This window comes from Macaca mulatta, chromosome 15, assembly GCF_049350105.2.
Source record: "Macaca mulatta isolate MMU2019108-1 chromosome 15, T2T-MMU8v2.0, whole genome shotgun sequence".
In the NCBI taxonomy this organism is placed as follows: Eukaryota; Metazoa; Chordata; class Mammalia; order Primates; family Cercopithecidae; genus Macaca; species Macaca mulatta.
The window spans coordinates 125,033,956-125,049,469 of NC_133420.1; the positions used below are offsets into that span (position 1 = coordinate 125,033,956).

At 50.1% G+C, this 15,514-nt stretch overlaps 1 protein-coding gene across 2 annotated transcripts in view; it reads right to left on the minus strand.

Moving 5' to 3' along the window:
* Positions 1 to 620: 620 nt before the first annotated feature.
* The window catches only part of LOC711523 (ankyrin repeat domain-containing protein 18A), an 82,721-nt gene continuing 67,827 nt past the window's right edge, over positions 621 to 15,514 (minus strand). Inside the window, exons 20-21 of one of the 2 annotated variants that reach the window (XM_077966451.1) lie at positions 2,688 to 2,795; positions 621 to 1,095 (exon numbers count right to left, since the gene is read on the minus strand). The gene's annotated coding sequence lies outside the window, so the exon portion shown is untranslated. The remainder of the gene's footprint in view (positions 1,096 to 2,687; positions 2,796 to 15,514) is intronic. The other variant, XM_077966452.1, reaches the window with a different exon arrangement.

A 15,514-nucleotide genomic window follows, 5' to 3' on the forward strand; every position in this document is an offset into this window, starting at 1 on the left:
TACCTTGATTCCCCTCCTTGATTCAAGAAATTTGAAAAAGTTTAAGACTTTGTCATAACAACAACAAAAACAAGCAAAAAGATACACCAATTTTAGTCACCCCATCAGTTTTGTTAAAGAGTGAAATAAGGCTCCACTCACACCTGGCTCAGGTGTCAGCAGGAGGAAGAGACTTCGGATTCTGCAGGAAAACGGGAAGGACTCCTCCTTACCCTGGCTGTGCCTCCACTGCTGCCACTGAGGCCCATGATACAGCACCCACAGCTTCCTACCCACGCCAGGCCAGGTAGGCCACCACTGCTCTCCCACTCCCACTTCCCTGACCGCAGACTTGTTGCGGCTGCCACCACTAGCGCCAATGCCAATACAACCACTGCTGCTGTCGCCCTCAATGCACCGTGGAATAGATGATAAGGCGGGAATCAGAGGGAAGAGCATAATTAAGGGGAGTGAAAGTCTTGGGAACAGAATGCAAATTTGGGCAGAAAATGAAGGGGGAAGTGTAGTGGTCTGGACACCAAATGCCTGCTGGGTGGCATCTGCTCTACACAAACTGTCACTAATTCTCCAAGCAGCCTTGTGGGGTAGAAGAAATTTCCCTCAATTTGCATATGCAGAAATGTAGTTCAGAAAAGAAAACTGATTTTACTAATGTCTCATATCAAGTTAGTGGGTGATAGATATGGACTCCCATATCTGTCTACAAAGCCTACAAATTCTCCCTTGTTAGGCAGGCTGGGCACCAGGCCCTGCTTCTAGGCTCCGCTCCTTTTCCTGCTAGTCAATAATGGCAGAATTGACAGAAACGTTATCCCCCTTCACCACCTGAAGCAGAGCCAATGAGAAGGGCTGGGGAACATCCATGAGGCCCTGCACCCACCATTCAATGTTTTCAGGATTGTGGTCCCTCAGGACTCTTGCAGCACGTGCTGGCAGCACTCGCAGTGTCTGGGTGTCTTGTGAAGTTGTACAGGATCTAGTAGAGGCCACTGGCTGTGCAGTCATATCCTAAGAGGCGGCCAGGCAGGTTTGGGCCACTTGGCTGCTTCAGCACCAGAGGATGGACAGCGCCCATGCATCCAGGCCCTGGGGAGACTGGGGAAAGGGAAAGGAAGGGCAGAATGGAGTGATATAGGGCCCATCTACCATGTCCCTGAATGGAGAGACCCCTGTTCTTACAGTAGTCCACAATGGGACCACCACTGCCACTAATGAAGATGCCAGCCTCCATATATGTCCTTGTCTGACAACTCCTTCCCACTTTCATCCTGGAAACAAGACCTCTGAACACACTAGCTTTGAGGGTACCTGAGTGTAACCTGAGATAGTTCCTGAAGACTTTTCATCCAAGCAGAATCCCTCCCTTGCCATCTCCAAACCTGCCCCACAAGCTCCCTCCCTGGTCTCTTGGCTCTTGTTTGCCGCTTCCACTCAGCCTTCTACAGTCATCTCTAAAACGTGGCTGACTGTCCCTCCTTTATCCAGCACCTTCCATGGCTCCCCAGAGCCCTCCAGATCAAGTTCAAGTTCTTTGATCAGACACTTGATCTCAAGCTGCATTCCACCTCCTGAATTAAGATCCCGGAGACGCCCACCTTGCCCAGCACAAGTGCATCACTGAAGTCCGAAGTCTTGAACATGGCCTTGGCCTTGAGGGTGTCACCAACACCCTGGCTAGTAAGGGTGCAGTGCTGCTCCACGATGATGGTGTCTAAAGTTGTGCACCAGGTCATAGGCCCTGCAGAAGTATCACCCCTCAGGAGTGAGGTAGCACAGGAAGTCTGTGCACAGGCAGATCTGCTGATGCCATTAAACTATGAGGGCATGGAACTCCAAGATGGTGGCAACATAATCACTAGAATTCTTGCAGAGTGAGGCTGGGGAGAGGAAGCAGCTGCACAACACATATGAAACCCTAGAAGCAGTTCCCAGCCAGAATCTCAGGACCACATTATATCCAGATACGGGTGCCCTCTGAGAACACTTCTCTCTCTGCCTCCTACTCTGAGCTGCCTCCTGGCCCCACATGCCCCAGCCTGGCCCAGGGCTTGGAGCCCAGCAGATGTTCCTTCAGTCCATGGTGTTGACTGCTCCCTGGGCCAGGAGAGCCCTTGGTGACTCTGTGACTCCTCCTGTGGAACCCCTGACTGTGCCTTGGGACCTCCCAATTCCCATGGGAAGCCCCCACAGCTCTGGATTGCCCCACCAGCCCCATAGGCCTTACTTGGTGCCTTAGCCCTCCCAGAACATGACATGTTTCTCAGAATGTGGTTGATGTCCAGGGCCATCTGTGGATGTTTGCTGGGGGCCTCTTGTTGTTCTCCTTTATGGTCTGTAGGGCAAGCAGGGCCAGAAGGAGAAACCAAGCCAACCTCAGAATGGACAAGCCAACCTCAGAATGGACAAAAGGCTCACTGCCACAAATGGTAACCACCAAACAGTCAGCAGTGCTTCTGGAAAGAAAGGTTTCATTCTGCAAAAATGCTCCTTGTTTGGCTTCTTTCTGAAGCCAGGGAAGGGTACCAAGCCCAGTTTACCTCTGGTGCCTACATTACCATCTGTGCCTAGGATGTGCGATGGGCCCCGGCTCCCACTGCAGGGTTGACGTTCCCTCCAGCTGGAGACCTGGGCTCCTGACACCGCCTGACCTGTTCGTCCTGCTCTGGATGAGGGTGGAAAGGCTGTACCTGGTATTTTCCTAGGTCCTTGGTTTCCGCCGTCCAGACATCCAGCAGCAGTGACCATGCCCAGCCGCACACCTCAAAGTGGACTCCCCTGTAGAGCAGCTGAGATGTCTACAGACAGAGGAGTGCCTGGTGAGACAGGCTGCGGGGTCTCCGGGGAGGACCGGGGGCCAGAAGATTCTGGAGGTTTCCAGTCTTGGGCTCTGTGGTTCCTCAAAGAGGTTAGGTTTACCTAAAACCAGGCCTCCCCTCCCACGATTCAAAGAGTGGATGCGTGCTCTGCATCAGGAACTCTGATCTGGACCTATTTTTTCATTTAGGCCTCCAAGAGACAACCCTTAATCTCTGAGCTAGGGATGGCCCAAGCTCTGGCATGAGATTCTCTTCTAGAAACGTGATGCTTGCAGGGACAGGTGGAAAAACTGGTGATCAGGCCTGCTGCCCTCCGGGTAAGGACAGTGTGCCACCCACCCTCTGAGAGGCAGGTGGTGCCAGACCACAGCACTGGGTGCCTGTACACCTGGCTCTGCAGACACCGGTCATGGAGGTCCTCCCCTCTTCACATTATTACCTTCTTGCTGTTCCTAGACTTCTTCTAGTCATTAAGCACTTTGGGCCATTTTTCTGTGCATCTGATCTGACATTTTTGCTCTCAGATGGAATGCGATAAAGTAAGCCAAGCCACCAGGATTCCTGGAGGGGACCTGGGGTGCTGGGTCTTGGGCTCCAGGGCCCTGGTGGGTCTGAACTAGAAGGAGCCAGGGAAGGACAAACACTGGGGCTGAGGCCCTATGACCCAATGGCCATTGGTGGCCTGGGTCCCAAGACACCCTGTCCTCAGGCCACAGACACCATGGGCTTTGGTCAGGACCCAGTCTCCCAGTAGTGTCCTGGCACTAGCGGGTGCTGACCCCTGAGCCACAACCGCAGTTCTGGGTTTTGGGTTTGGTAAAACCAACTCAGGGACAGAGTTCTGGGGTTGGGTTTGGCAGAAACCATGGTGCCTCCCAGGGATGGTGTGTCACTCCTACTTGCCACGAAATGGCACACAGGCTGTCCCCCTGCCCATCCCATCCTGCTGGACAGGATGAAAGAAGTCAGGGAACAGACAGGGTGGACATCTGGGGTGCAGCGAGAGGCACATGCATGCTGGGAGGTCAGACCCTGCAAGGACTGTGGGGGCATCAGGTAGAGTGGGCTCCAGGTGTACCCTCAATGCACTGGGCAGGTCTCAGGCCAGGTTCCCTGGACCCCGCCTGGGTGATGTGGTCCCTCCCTGGGGGACTGCTGTCAGGCCCCAGCCACCCACCCTGGGCAGCACCGTCCCAACTCAAGACTAAACTTTCTGAGTCCTGAGACAGGAAAGTGCTGCCCAGGCCTGACAGACTGGGAGGACCTGTTAAGTCCTCCATCCCTAGACCAGCCTTCCACACAGCAGGGACAGTCTCCTACCTTTACCTTCAGGGCACTGACTGACCCATCTCACTCTAAGGCAACCAAGGCAGAGCTGAGGACCTGTGCCAGGCTAGGAGCCAGTCCCCCACCATAAATGCGCCTGAGGGAAGCACCATTCCTGTCTCAATCCTCCACAAGTTTCAGCCCAGGAGACACACAGGTAAGGGAGGACGGAGCCTCACTGCTGGCTGACACTGGAAAAGCTGGACCTGGGAGAAGAGGGAGCGCAGGAATGCCAGGGGATGCTCCAGGCCCATGGAGAGCTCGGGTTGCACCATGGGGCTGACACTCCTGGGCTGGAGGCTGTGCCCTCTGCAGGATCTGAGAAAGTCCAGACCTGAGATAGGACAGTGCTGCCCATGGTGGGTGGCTGGGGCCCGACAGCAGTCCCCCAGGGAGTGACCACATCACCTGGCTGGGGTCCAGGGAGCCTGGGCTGAGACCTGCCTGGTGCACCTGGAGCCCACCCCACCTGACACCCCCACAGTCCTCACAGGGTCTGACCTCCCAGCATGCACCTGCCTCTCCCTGCACCCCAGGTGCCCACCCTGCCTGTTCCCTGGCTTCCTTCATCCTGTGCAGCCCGTAGACTGTGACCATCTCACCAGCCACTCTGGCCCTTCCTCCTGGTCCCCTTCTCCCAGGTCCCGCTTTTCCAGGGTCAGCCAGGAGGGAGATTCCATCCTCCCCTCCCTATGTGTCTCCTGGGCTGAAACTTGCAGTGGACTGGGACAGGGATAGTGCTTCCCTCAGGCCCATTTAGAGAGGGGACTGGCTCCCAGCCTGGCACAGATCCTCAGCTTTGCCTTGGTTGCCTTAGAGTGAGATGGGTCAGTCAGTGCCCTGAAGGTAAAGGTAAGAGACTGTCCATGCTGTGTGGGAGGTTGGTCTAGGAATGGAGAACTTAACAGGTCCTCCCAGTCTGTCAGGCCTGGACAGCAATGTCCTGTCAAAATCTCTGAGCAGGATCTCCCAGGTCCATCCAAACACCTGCTTTGTCCACTTTTGACTGGGTCTATGGGCACCACTGGGCCATCCCAGCTGTCCACAGGGCCCTTGATAATGTGCATTGCACCTGACATCTCCCAGCAGTGCTCAGTAGCCCCTGCTGACCAGGTCCCTGCTGACCAGATCCTGCACATCAGGTCCTCACTGATTAGAATCCCATGACCAGCCCCACTAACCAGGCCCCCAGTGACCAGGACCTTACTGACCAGGGGCTCACTGACAAAGCCTCACTGACCAGGTCCCAGTGATCAGGTCCTTACTGACGAGGCCTCACTGACCAGGTTCTTACTGACCAAGTCCTTACTGACAAGGCCTCACTGACCAGGTCCTTACTGACAAGGCCTCACTAATCAGGTTCCACCGATCATGGCCCCACTGCCTGGCCCCACAGATGAGGCCCCACTGACCAGGCCTCCAGGGAACAGGCTGCCACTGACCAGACCCCTACTAACCAGGCCTGAGGTGACCAGATGCCCCTGACCGTGACCCTAGTGAGTAGGACCCACTGAATAGGCAACCACTGCTCAGATCCCCGCTGACCAGGTCACCCCATAAACCAGTGCTACAAAAGCCACCACTGACCACGCACGCTCTGAACAGGTCCCCACTGATTAGGTTCCACTGACCAGGCTGCCCTGACCAGGGCCCCACTAACAAGAACCTCACTGATGAGGACATGCCCTGCTGACTAGGTCCCATGTGACCAGCCTCCACGGAATAGCACCCCTTGACCTGGTCACCAGTGACCCAGCCCATGCTGACCAGGTCTCCACTGACAAAGTCCCACAGCCCAGTTTTACACTGAGCAGACACCAAACAAGTGGCTGCCACTAGGTCCCTACTCACCAAGACCCCATTACTAGATCCCCCTAATGAGACCCTCTCTAAGCAGACCCCTGCTGACCACGCCCCCAATAAATAGGCCTCACTGACCAAGTCCCAACTGACTAGTCCACTGACCAGGCCCACACTGATCAGGGGCCTTCTAACCACACCAGAAGGCCAAGCGGCAATGAGATATTTCATCCGGCAGGAGTAGGAGCAAGACAGAGAGAAGAAGGAGGTGCCACATCCTGTTATACAACCAGATCTCATGAGAACTCATCAGCATCAAGAAGATTAGCCACTGGTGAAGGAACCACCACCCACACCACTGCCCACTGTTTCCAGGCAGAAGCCTCCTGCAGAGGCAGAGCCTCTTGGGAAACTTCCACTATGGCAGTGCAGAAGGAAAATATGGGCTTGGAGTCCCCACACAGGAGGCCACCATCCTCCAGACCCCAGATTCATAAGCCTACCAACAGCTCACACCCTCAGTATGGAAAAGCTATAGGTACTCAATTCCAGCCCAGCCCATGAGAGCAGACATGGGGGCTAAAGCCTGAAAAGCCACAGTGCACTGCCCTAGTAGAGGTTTTCCATAAGCCTCTGCCTCTGCAGCAGGCTACTCCCCCTTCCTACTACCCACCACCCTCCCACCACCCTACTGCCAACCTACTCCCCACCCTACCCACCCCTTTTCCTTCCAATCCCAACCCCCTCCTGCCATGATTAAATCACCTCCCACCAGGTCCCACATCAACATTAAGGATTACAATTCACATGAGTTTTGGTAAAGAAACACAGTCAAACCATATTATTCTGACCCTGATACCCCAGAATCTCATGTCCTTCTCACAGAGCAAAATACATTCATGCCTTTTCAAAAGTTCCAAAAGTCTTAACTCATTCCAGCATTAACTCAAATGCAAAAAGTTCAACATCTCAACTGAGACAAGTTCCTTTTGCTTATGAGTCCCTGAATTAAAAAGAATGTTCTTTTCTTTCAGGGTGTAATGATGGTACAGGCATTCGGTAAGCTTTCTCAATCCAAAGGGAAGAAATTTCCCAGGAAAAAAACACAAATAGGACCACAGGCCCAATGCAAGTCCAAAACCCAGGAGGCCAGTATCCATTTAATCTCACAGCTCCAAAATCATGAAGAGAACTCACTGTCATAAGCACAGCAACAAGGAGGTTGTGTTTAATCATTTGTGAAGGATCCATCCCCCACCACCACTTTTCACCCCTCACCCCCACCATAATCCCCTCATTCTCCCTACTCCCCACCTTCAAACCCCTACTCTCCACCATGATTAAATCACCCTCCTCCAGGCCCCACCTTTAACATTCCCCATTACAATTCCACATGAGTTTTGGTAGGGACACAGAGCTAAATTTTATTCTGTCTTTGGCTCCCAAATCTCATGTCCTTCTCACATTGCAAAATACGACGATGCCTTCCCTACAGCCCCCTCAAATCTTATATCATACCAGCATTTATACCAAGGTCCAAAGCTTAAAGTCTTATCTGACACAAGGCTATAGTCCCTTAGGCCCATGAGCCTCTGAACTATAAAGCAAATTAACTACTTCCAAGGTACAGTGCTTGTGCAGGCAATGGGTAAGCTTTCTCAGCTGAAAGGAAGAATTTTGCCAGAAAGGACAAAACATAGGACTTACAGGACCCAGGAAACTCCAAACCCAGAAGGCCAGCCATTCAATCCTACAGCTCCCAAATCATCCTTTTTGAAACCTTGTCCCACATCCAGGGCACAGGGATGTGAGGGCTGGGCTCTGAAGGCCTTGGGCAGCTCTGCCCCTGTGGCTTTCCAGGGTTTATGCCCCATGGCTGCCCTCACGGGCTGGGTGGGTGTTGAGTGCCTATAGCTTTTCCTGACTGATGGTACAAGCTACTGGTGGGTCTATGAATCTGGGGTCTGCAAGATGGTGGCCTCCAGTGTGGGGGCTCCAACCCTATTTTTCCTTCTGCACTGCCCTAGTAGAGATTTCTTGAGAGGTTCTGCCTTTTTGGGATGCTTTTGTCTGGTCACCCAAGCATTTCCATACATCTTCCAAAATCTATGAGAGGCTCCCAAGTCTCTAGTCTCAGAAACCGTCCACCCAGTGACTTAACACAATGAGGAAGTTACCAAGGCTTCTAGCCTGCACCCTCTGAAGCAGTGACCCAAGATGCATCTGTGCATTTTCAGCCGTGGCTGGAGCTGGAGCTGCAGGGATGCAGGCAGCAGTGTCCTGAGGCTGCACATAGAGGGGAGTCACAGGACTGGCCCTGTAAACCATTCTTCTCTCCTAGGCCCCAGGGCCTGTGACAGCAAGGGCTGCTGCAAAGGTCTCTGAAATGCCTTAAAAGGCTTTTCCTATTGTCTTGGCTATTAGCACTGGGCTTCTTTTTATGCAAATTTCTGAAGCCTTCCTGAATTTTCTCCCTGAAAATCAGCTTTTCTTTTTGACCACTTGACCAGGCTGCAAATTTTCCAAACTTTTGAGTTCTGTTTTTCATTTAATATAAGAGTTGGGACTCGTTTAATGTAAGTCCCATCCAGAGGTCATTTGCTCAGTCACACATTAGAGCACAGGCTATTCAATGCAGACAGGACACCTCTTAAGCTTTGCTTCCTAGAAGTTCATTCCACCAGATACGCACTAAGTCAAAACCCTCAAGGTTAAAGTTTCACAGATCTCCAGGGCAGGGTCACCGTGCAGTCACATTCTTTGCTACAGCAAAAGGAAAGTAACCTTGGTTTCTGTTCCCAGTAAGTTCCTCATTTTTATCTGAGACCTTCTAAGTCTGGCTTTCACTGACCATTTTCTTGTCAGCCTTCTGATCACAAGTATTTAACAATTCTTTACAAAGATCCAAACTTTTCCTCATTTTCCTGTCTTCAAAGCCCTTCGACCTCTCCGGATCTCTGCCTGCTACCCCCTTCTGAACTACTACATTATCAGCTATCTTTATCACAGCCTGGCAATGTGATAAAGGAAGACAAGTCCATTTTCAGGGTGAAAATTCAAGAAGGCTTCAGATACTTGAATGAAAAGAAGCTGAGTGCTGATTGCCAAGACATTAAGGAGAAGGCCTTGAAGACATTTCATACATCCACTTTCCAGTACTAATTTTCTCTATGATCATAAAGAAAAGAGGTTTAATGGCTCACAATTCTTCAGGCTGTAAGGAGACATAGTGGCTTCTGAATCCGGGAGGACCCAGGAAGCCGCCCAATCTTACCAGAATGTCAAGGGGCAATGAGATGATTCATGTGGCAGGAGTAGGAGCAAGACAGAGAGAGGAAAGATGCCCTATTATACAAGCAGATCTCATGAGAACTCAGTCTCACAAGGTCAGCATCAAAAAGATGGTGCTTAACCATTTGTGAAGGATTCGCCCCCAACCCCAACTCCTACTGTTTCCAGGCAGAAGCCTGATGCAGAGGCAGAGCCTCTTGGAAAACCTCTACTAGGGAAGTGTGGAAGGAAAATATGGGCTTGGAGCCCCCACACAGATGGCCACCAACCTCCAGACCACAGATTCATAGACCCACCAACAGCTCACATCCTCAGTGTGGAAAAGCTGTAGGTAGTCAGCACCAGTCCACCCACGAGAGCAGCCACAGGGGCTAAACCCTGTGAAGCCACAGGTGTACTGCCCTAGTAGAGGTTTTCCATGAGCCACTGCCTCTGCAGCAGGTTACTCCCCCTTCCTATTACCCGCCACCCTCCCACCACCCTACTGCCAACCCATTCCTCCCCACCTTACCCAGCCTTTTTCCTTCCACTCCAACCCTCTCCCATCTATGATTAAATCACCCCCCCAGGCCCCACCTTCAACATTTGGGATTAGAATTCCACACGAGTTTCACAGGGACACACAGCCAAACCATATTATTCTGACCCTGATACCCCAGAATCTCATGTTTTTCTCACAGGGCAAAATAGAATCATGCCTTTTCAAAATTTTCAAGTCTTAACTCATTCCAAATGTAAGAAGTTCAAAGTCTCATCTGAGACAAAGCTACATTCTCTTCTGCCTATGAGTCCCTGAATTCAAAAGGGATTTCTTTTCTTTCAAGATACAGTGATGGTACAGGCATTGGGTAAGCTTTCTCAATCCAAAGGGAAGAAATTTCCCAGAAAAATCACACAAATGCAAGTCCAAAACCCAGCAGGACAGTATTCACTTAATATTAAAGCTCCATAATCATCAAGAGAACTCATTATCATGTGGACAGCATTAAGGAGATAGTGTTTAACCTTTTGGAAAGGATGCATCCCCTATCCTCATCTTTCAACCCCACCCCCAAAATAATCTCCACCCACACCCTTACCTCCAAAATCCATGCTTCACCATGATTAAATCACCTTCCACCAGGTCCCCACTTTCACATTCCGCATTACAATTCCACATGAGTATCAGTAGGGACACAGAACCAAATCATATTATTCTGACCCTGGTTCCCCCAAATTTCATATCCTTGTCACACTGCAAAATACAATGATGCCTTCTTTACAGTCTCCCAAAGTCTTAACTCATTCCAGCATTTACTGAACTGTCCAAAGCCCAAAGTCTCATCTGAGACAAGGCTGCAATCCCTTCTGCCCCTGAGCCTCTGAAATACAAAGTTAGTTAACTACTTTTAAGGTACAATGACTGTACAGGCATTGGGTAAGAAAAAACTTTTTCTAGCCAAAAGAAAAAACTTTGCCAGAAAGACGCATAAAACACAGATCGGACTTACAGACCCCATGCAAGTCAAAAACCCAGCAGACCAGTCATTCCATTGTACAGCTCAAATCATCTCTTTTCAATCTAAATCCCACATCCAGAGCACAGGGGTGTGATGGCTGGGCTCCCAAGACCTTGGGCAGCTCTGCACTTGCGGCTTTGCAGCGTCTTTACCCACAGCTGCCCTCATCGGCTGGGCTAGTGTTGAGTACCTGTAGCTTTTCCACACCAAGGGTGCAAGCTGTTCGTGGGTCTATGAATCTGGGGTTTGCAGAATGGTGCCTCCATGTGTGGGGTTCCAACCCTATATGTTCCTTCTGTACTGCCCTAGTAAAGGTGTCCCATGAGGGTCTGTCTCTTGGAAAAGCTTCTGCCTTGAAACCCAGGTTTTTCTGTACATGCTCTGCAGTCCAGATGAAGGTTCCCAAGGTTCTAGTCTTTTGCTCTGTGCACCTGTTGGCTTAACACTATGTAGAAGCCACCAAGGCTTGCAGCTCGCACCCCTGAAGCAGTGACCCAAGCCGTACCTGTATATCTTTCAGTTATGGCTGGAGCGGGAGCTGCAGGGATGCAGGCAGCAGTGTGCTGTGGCTGAGACCAGCAGTGGGGCCTTGCAGCTGGCCCAGGAAAACATTTTTCTGTCCTAGGCTTCAGGACCTGTGGCAGCAAGGGCTGCTGCAAAGGTCTCTGAAATGCCTTCAAGGCCTTTTTCCCATTGTCTTGGCTATTAGCACTGGACTCCATTTTATACAAGTTTCTGAAGCTTTCTTGAATTTTCCCACTGAAAATCAGCTTTTCTTTTTGACCACTGGGCCAGGCTGCAAATTTTCCAAACTTTTAAGCTCTGCTTCTCTTTTAAATATAAGTTTCCACTTGAGGTTATTTATTTGGTCACACAGAAGACCATGGGCTGTTGGACACAGACAGGACACCTGCTGAGCTTTGCTGCCAAAAGTTCATGCAACCAAATTATCACCCTCAAGTTCAAAGTTTCAGAGGTCTCCAGGTTAGGGGCATCATGCAGCGATGTTCTTTGCTAAGGCAAAACAAATGTAACCTTGGCTCCTGTTTTCAGTAAATTCCTCATTTTCATCTGAGACATTGTAAGCCTGGCCTTCACTGTCTATCCTTCTGTCACCCTTTTAATTATAACTATTTAACAAGTCTCTACGATGGTCAAAACTTTCCTTCATCCTCCTGTCTTCTTCTAAGGCCTCCAAACTTTCCAACCTCTGGCTGTTACCCTCTTCTGAACCTGCTTTTACATTTTCATCCATCCTTGTTGCACCCTGTCAATGTGGTGAAAAGAAGAAATGTCCATTTTCAGGGGAAAAATTCACAAAGGGATTGGATATTTGCATGAAAAGAAGCCGAGTGCTGATTGCCAAGACAATAAGGAAAAGGCCTTGAAGGCATTCACAGCTCCACTTTAGAGCACTAATCTTCTGTAAGATCATAAAGAAAAGAGCTTGAACTGGCTCATGGTTCTGCAGGCTTTAAAGGAATCATAGAGGCTTCTGCTTCTGGGAGGAATCAGGAAGCCTCCCAATCATACCAGAAGACCAAGCGGCAACGGGATGTTTCATATGGTAGAAGTAGGAGCAAAACAGAGAGAGGAAAGAGGTGCCACACTCTGTTATACAACTAGATCTGCTGATAATTCACTATGACAAAATCAGCATCAAGAAGATGACGACGCTTAATCATTGGTGAAATATCTGTCCCTACCAACACCCCCACCCCACAACTGTTTCCAGGTAGAAGCCTGTTGCAGAGGCAGAGCCTCTTGGACAACCTCTACTAGGGCAGTGCAGAAGGAAAATATGGTCTTGGAGCCCCCACACAGGAGGTTACCATCCTCCAGACCCAACATTCATAGACCCACCAACAGCTTGCACCGTCAGTATGGAAAAGCTACAGGCACTCAAGACCAGCCCAGCCCATGAGAGCTGCCATGGTGGCTAAACCCTGAAGTCATAGGTACACTGCCCTAGTAGAGGTTTTCTACGAGGCTCTGCTTGTGCAGGAGGCTACTCCCATGTCCTACTACCCACCACCATCTCACCACTTTACTGCCAACCTACTCCTCCCCACCCTACCCACTTCTATTTCCTTCTACTCCTAACCCCCTCCCGTCCATGATTCAATCACCTCCCACCAGGCCCCACCTCCAACATTCGGGAATACAATTTCCCATGATCTTTTGTAGGGAAACACTGCCAAACCATATTATTCTGACCCTGACATCCCTGAATCTCATGTCCTTCTCACAGAGTAAAATACAAACAAGCCTTTTCAAAAGTTTCCAAAAGTCTTAACTCATTCCAGCAGTAACTCAAATGTAAAAAGTTTAAAGTCTCATCCAACATGAGGCTGAAGTCCCTTCTGCCTATGAGTCCCTGAATGTAAAAGGGAGTGCTTCTCTTTCAAGATACAATGATGGTACAGGCATTGGGTAAGCTTTCTCAGTCCAATGGGAAGAAAGTTTCCAGAAAAATAACACACTTGGGACACAGGCCCAATGCAAGCCCAAAAGCCAGGAGAGTATGTATTCATCACGAGGACTGACTTTCACATAGACAGCATTAAGGAGATACTGTTTAACCATATGTGAAAGATCTGCCCCCCAGCCCCATCTTTCACCCCCACCCCCAACGTAAACCCCCCAAACTCACCGCATCCTCACTTCTAATCCCCACTGTCCACCATGATTAAATCACCTTTTACCAAGCACCACTTTTAACATTCCCCATCACAATTCTGCATGAGTTTTGGTTGGGACGCAGAGCCAAATCATATTGTTCTGCCCCTGGCCTTCCAAATCTCATGTTACTCTCACTTTGCAAAATACAATGATGCCTTCTCTAAAGTCCCCCAAAGTCTTAACTCATTCCAGCATTTACTCAAATGTCTGAAGCCCAAAGTCTCATCTGAGACAAGGCTGCAGTCCCTTCTGCCCCTGAGCCTCTGAAATACAAAGCAAGTTAACTACTTCCAAGGTACAATGCTTGTACAGGCATTGGGTAAGCATTCCCAGCCAAAAAGAAGAAATTTGCTAGAAAGAAGCACAAAACACAGACGGGACTTACAGACCCCATGCAAGTCAAAAACCCAGCAGGCCAGTCATTCCATCCTACAGCTCCAAATCATTTTTTTTGAATCTACATCCCACATCCAGAGCAGAGGGTGCTTTGATGGCTGGTCTCCCAAAGTCTTGGGCAGCTCAGCGCCTGTGGCATGGCAGGGTCTTTCCCCAAAGTTGCCCTCATGGGCTGGGCTGTTGTTGACTGTCAGTAGCTTTTCAACACTAAGGGTGCAGGCTGTTGGTGGGTCTATGAATCTGGGGCCTGGAGAATGGTGGCTCCCTGTGTGGGGGCTCCCACCCTGTATGTTCCTTCTGTATTGTCCTAGTAGAGGTTTACCATGAGGCTCTGCCTGTTGGAAAAGCTTCTGCCTTGAAACCCAGGACTTTCCCTACATACTCTGAGTCTAGATGAGGACTCCGAAGTTTCTCGTCTTGTGCTTATGCACCTGCTGGCTTAACACTATGTGGAAGCCACCAAGGCTTGGAGCTTGCACCCCTGAAGCAGTGACCCAAGCTGTACCTGTGCATCTTTCAGCCATGGCTGGAGCGGGAGCTGCAGGGATGCAGGCAGCAGTATCCTAAGGCTGCACACAGAAGAGGACAATGGGGCTGGGCCAGGAACCATTATGTCCTAGAAAACCATTTTTCTGTCCTAGGCTTCAGGGCCTGTGACAGCAAGGGCTGCTGCAAAGGTCTCTGAAATGCCTTCAAGGCCTTTTTCCCATTATCTTGGCTATTAGCACTGGACTCCATTTAATACAAATTTCTGAAGCTGTCTTGAATTTTCCCACTGAAAATCAGCTTTTCTTTTTGACCACTGGGCCAGGCTGCAAATTTTCCAAACTTTCAAGCTCTGCTTCTCTTTTAAATATAAATTTCTACTTGAGGTCATTTATTTGGTCACACAGAAGACCAGGACACAGAGAGGATACCTGTTGAGCTTTGCTGCCAAAAGGTCATTCCGCCAGACACACCCGAAACCATCACCCCTCAAGTTCAAAGTTTCACAGGTCTCCAGGTTAGGGGCATCATGCAGCGATATTCTTTGCTAAGGCAAAACAAATGTAACCTTGGCTCCTGTTCCCAGTAAACTCCTCATTTTCATCTGAGACCTTAAAGCTTGGCCTTCACTGTTTATCCTTCTGTCATTCTTTTAATTATAACTATTTAACAAGTCTGTACAATAGTCCAAACTTTCCCTCATCTTCCTGTCATCTTCCAAGCCCTCCAAACTTTCCAACCTCTGGCCGTCATACACTTCTCCACCTGCTTCTACATTTTTAGCTCTCTTTGTTGTAGCCGGTCAATGTGGTAAAAGAAGTCCATTTTCAGGGGGGAAATTCATGCAGGCTACAGATATTCGCATGAAAAGAAAATGAGTGCTGATTGCCAAGAAAAGAAGGAAAAGATCTTGAAGGCATTTCATAGCTCCACTTCAGAACACTAATTTTCTTTTTTTTTTTTTTTTTTTTGAGACGGAGTCTCGCTCTGTCGCCCAGCCCAGGCTGGAGTGCAGTGGCGCGATCTCGGCTCACTGCAAGCTCCGCCTCCCGGGTTCACGCCATTCTCCTGCCCCAGCCTCCCGAGTAGCTGGGACTACAGGCGCCCACAACCGCGCCCGGCTAATTTTTTGTATTTTTAGTAGAGACGAGGTTTCACTGTGGTCTCGATCTCCTGACCTTGTGATCCGCCCGCCTCGGCCTCCCAAAGTGCTGGGAT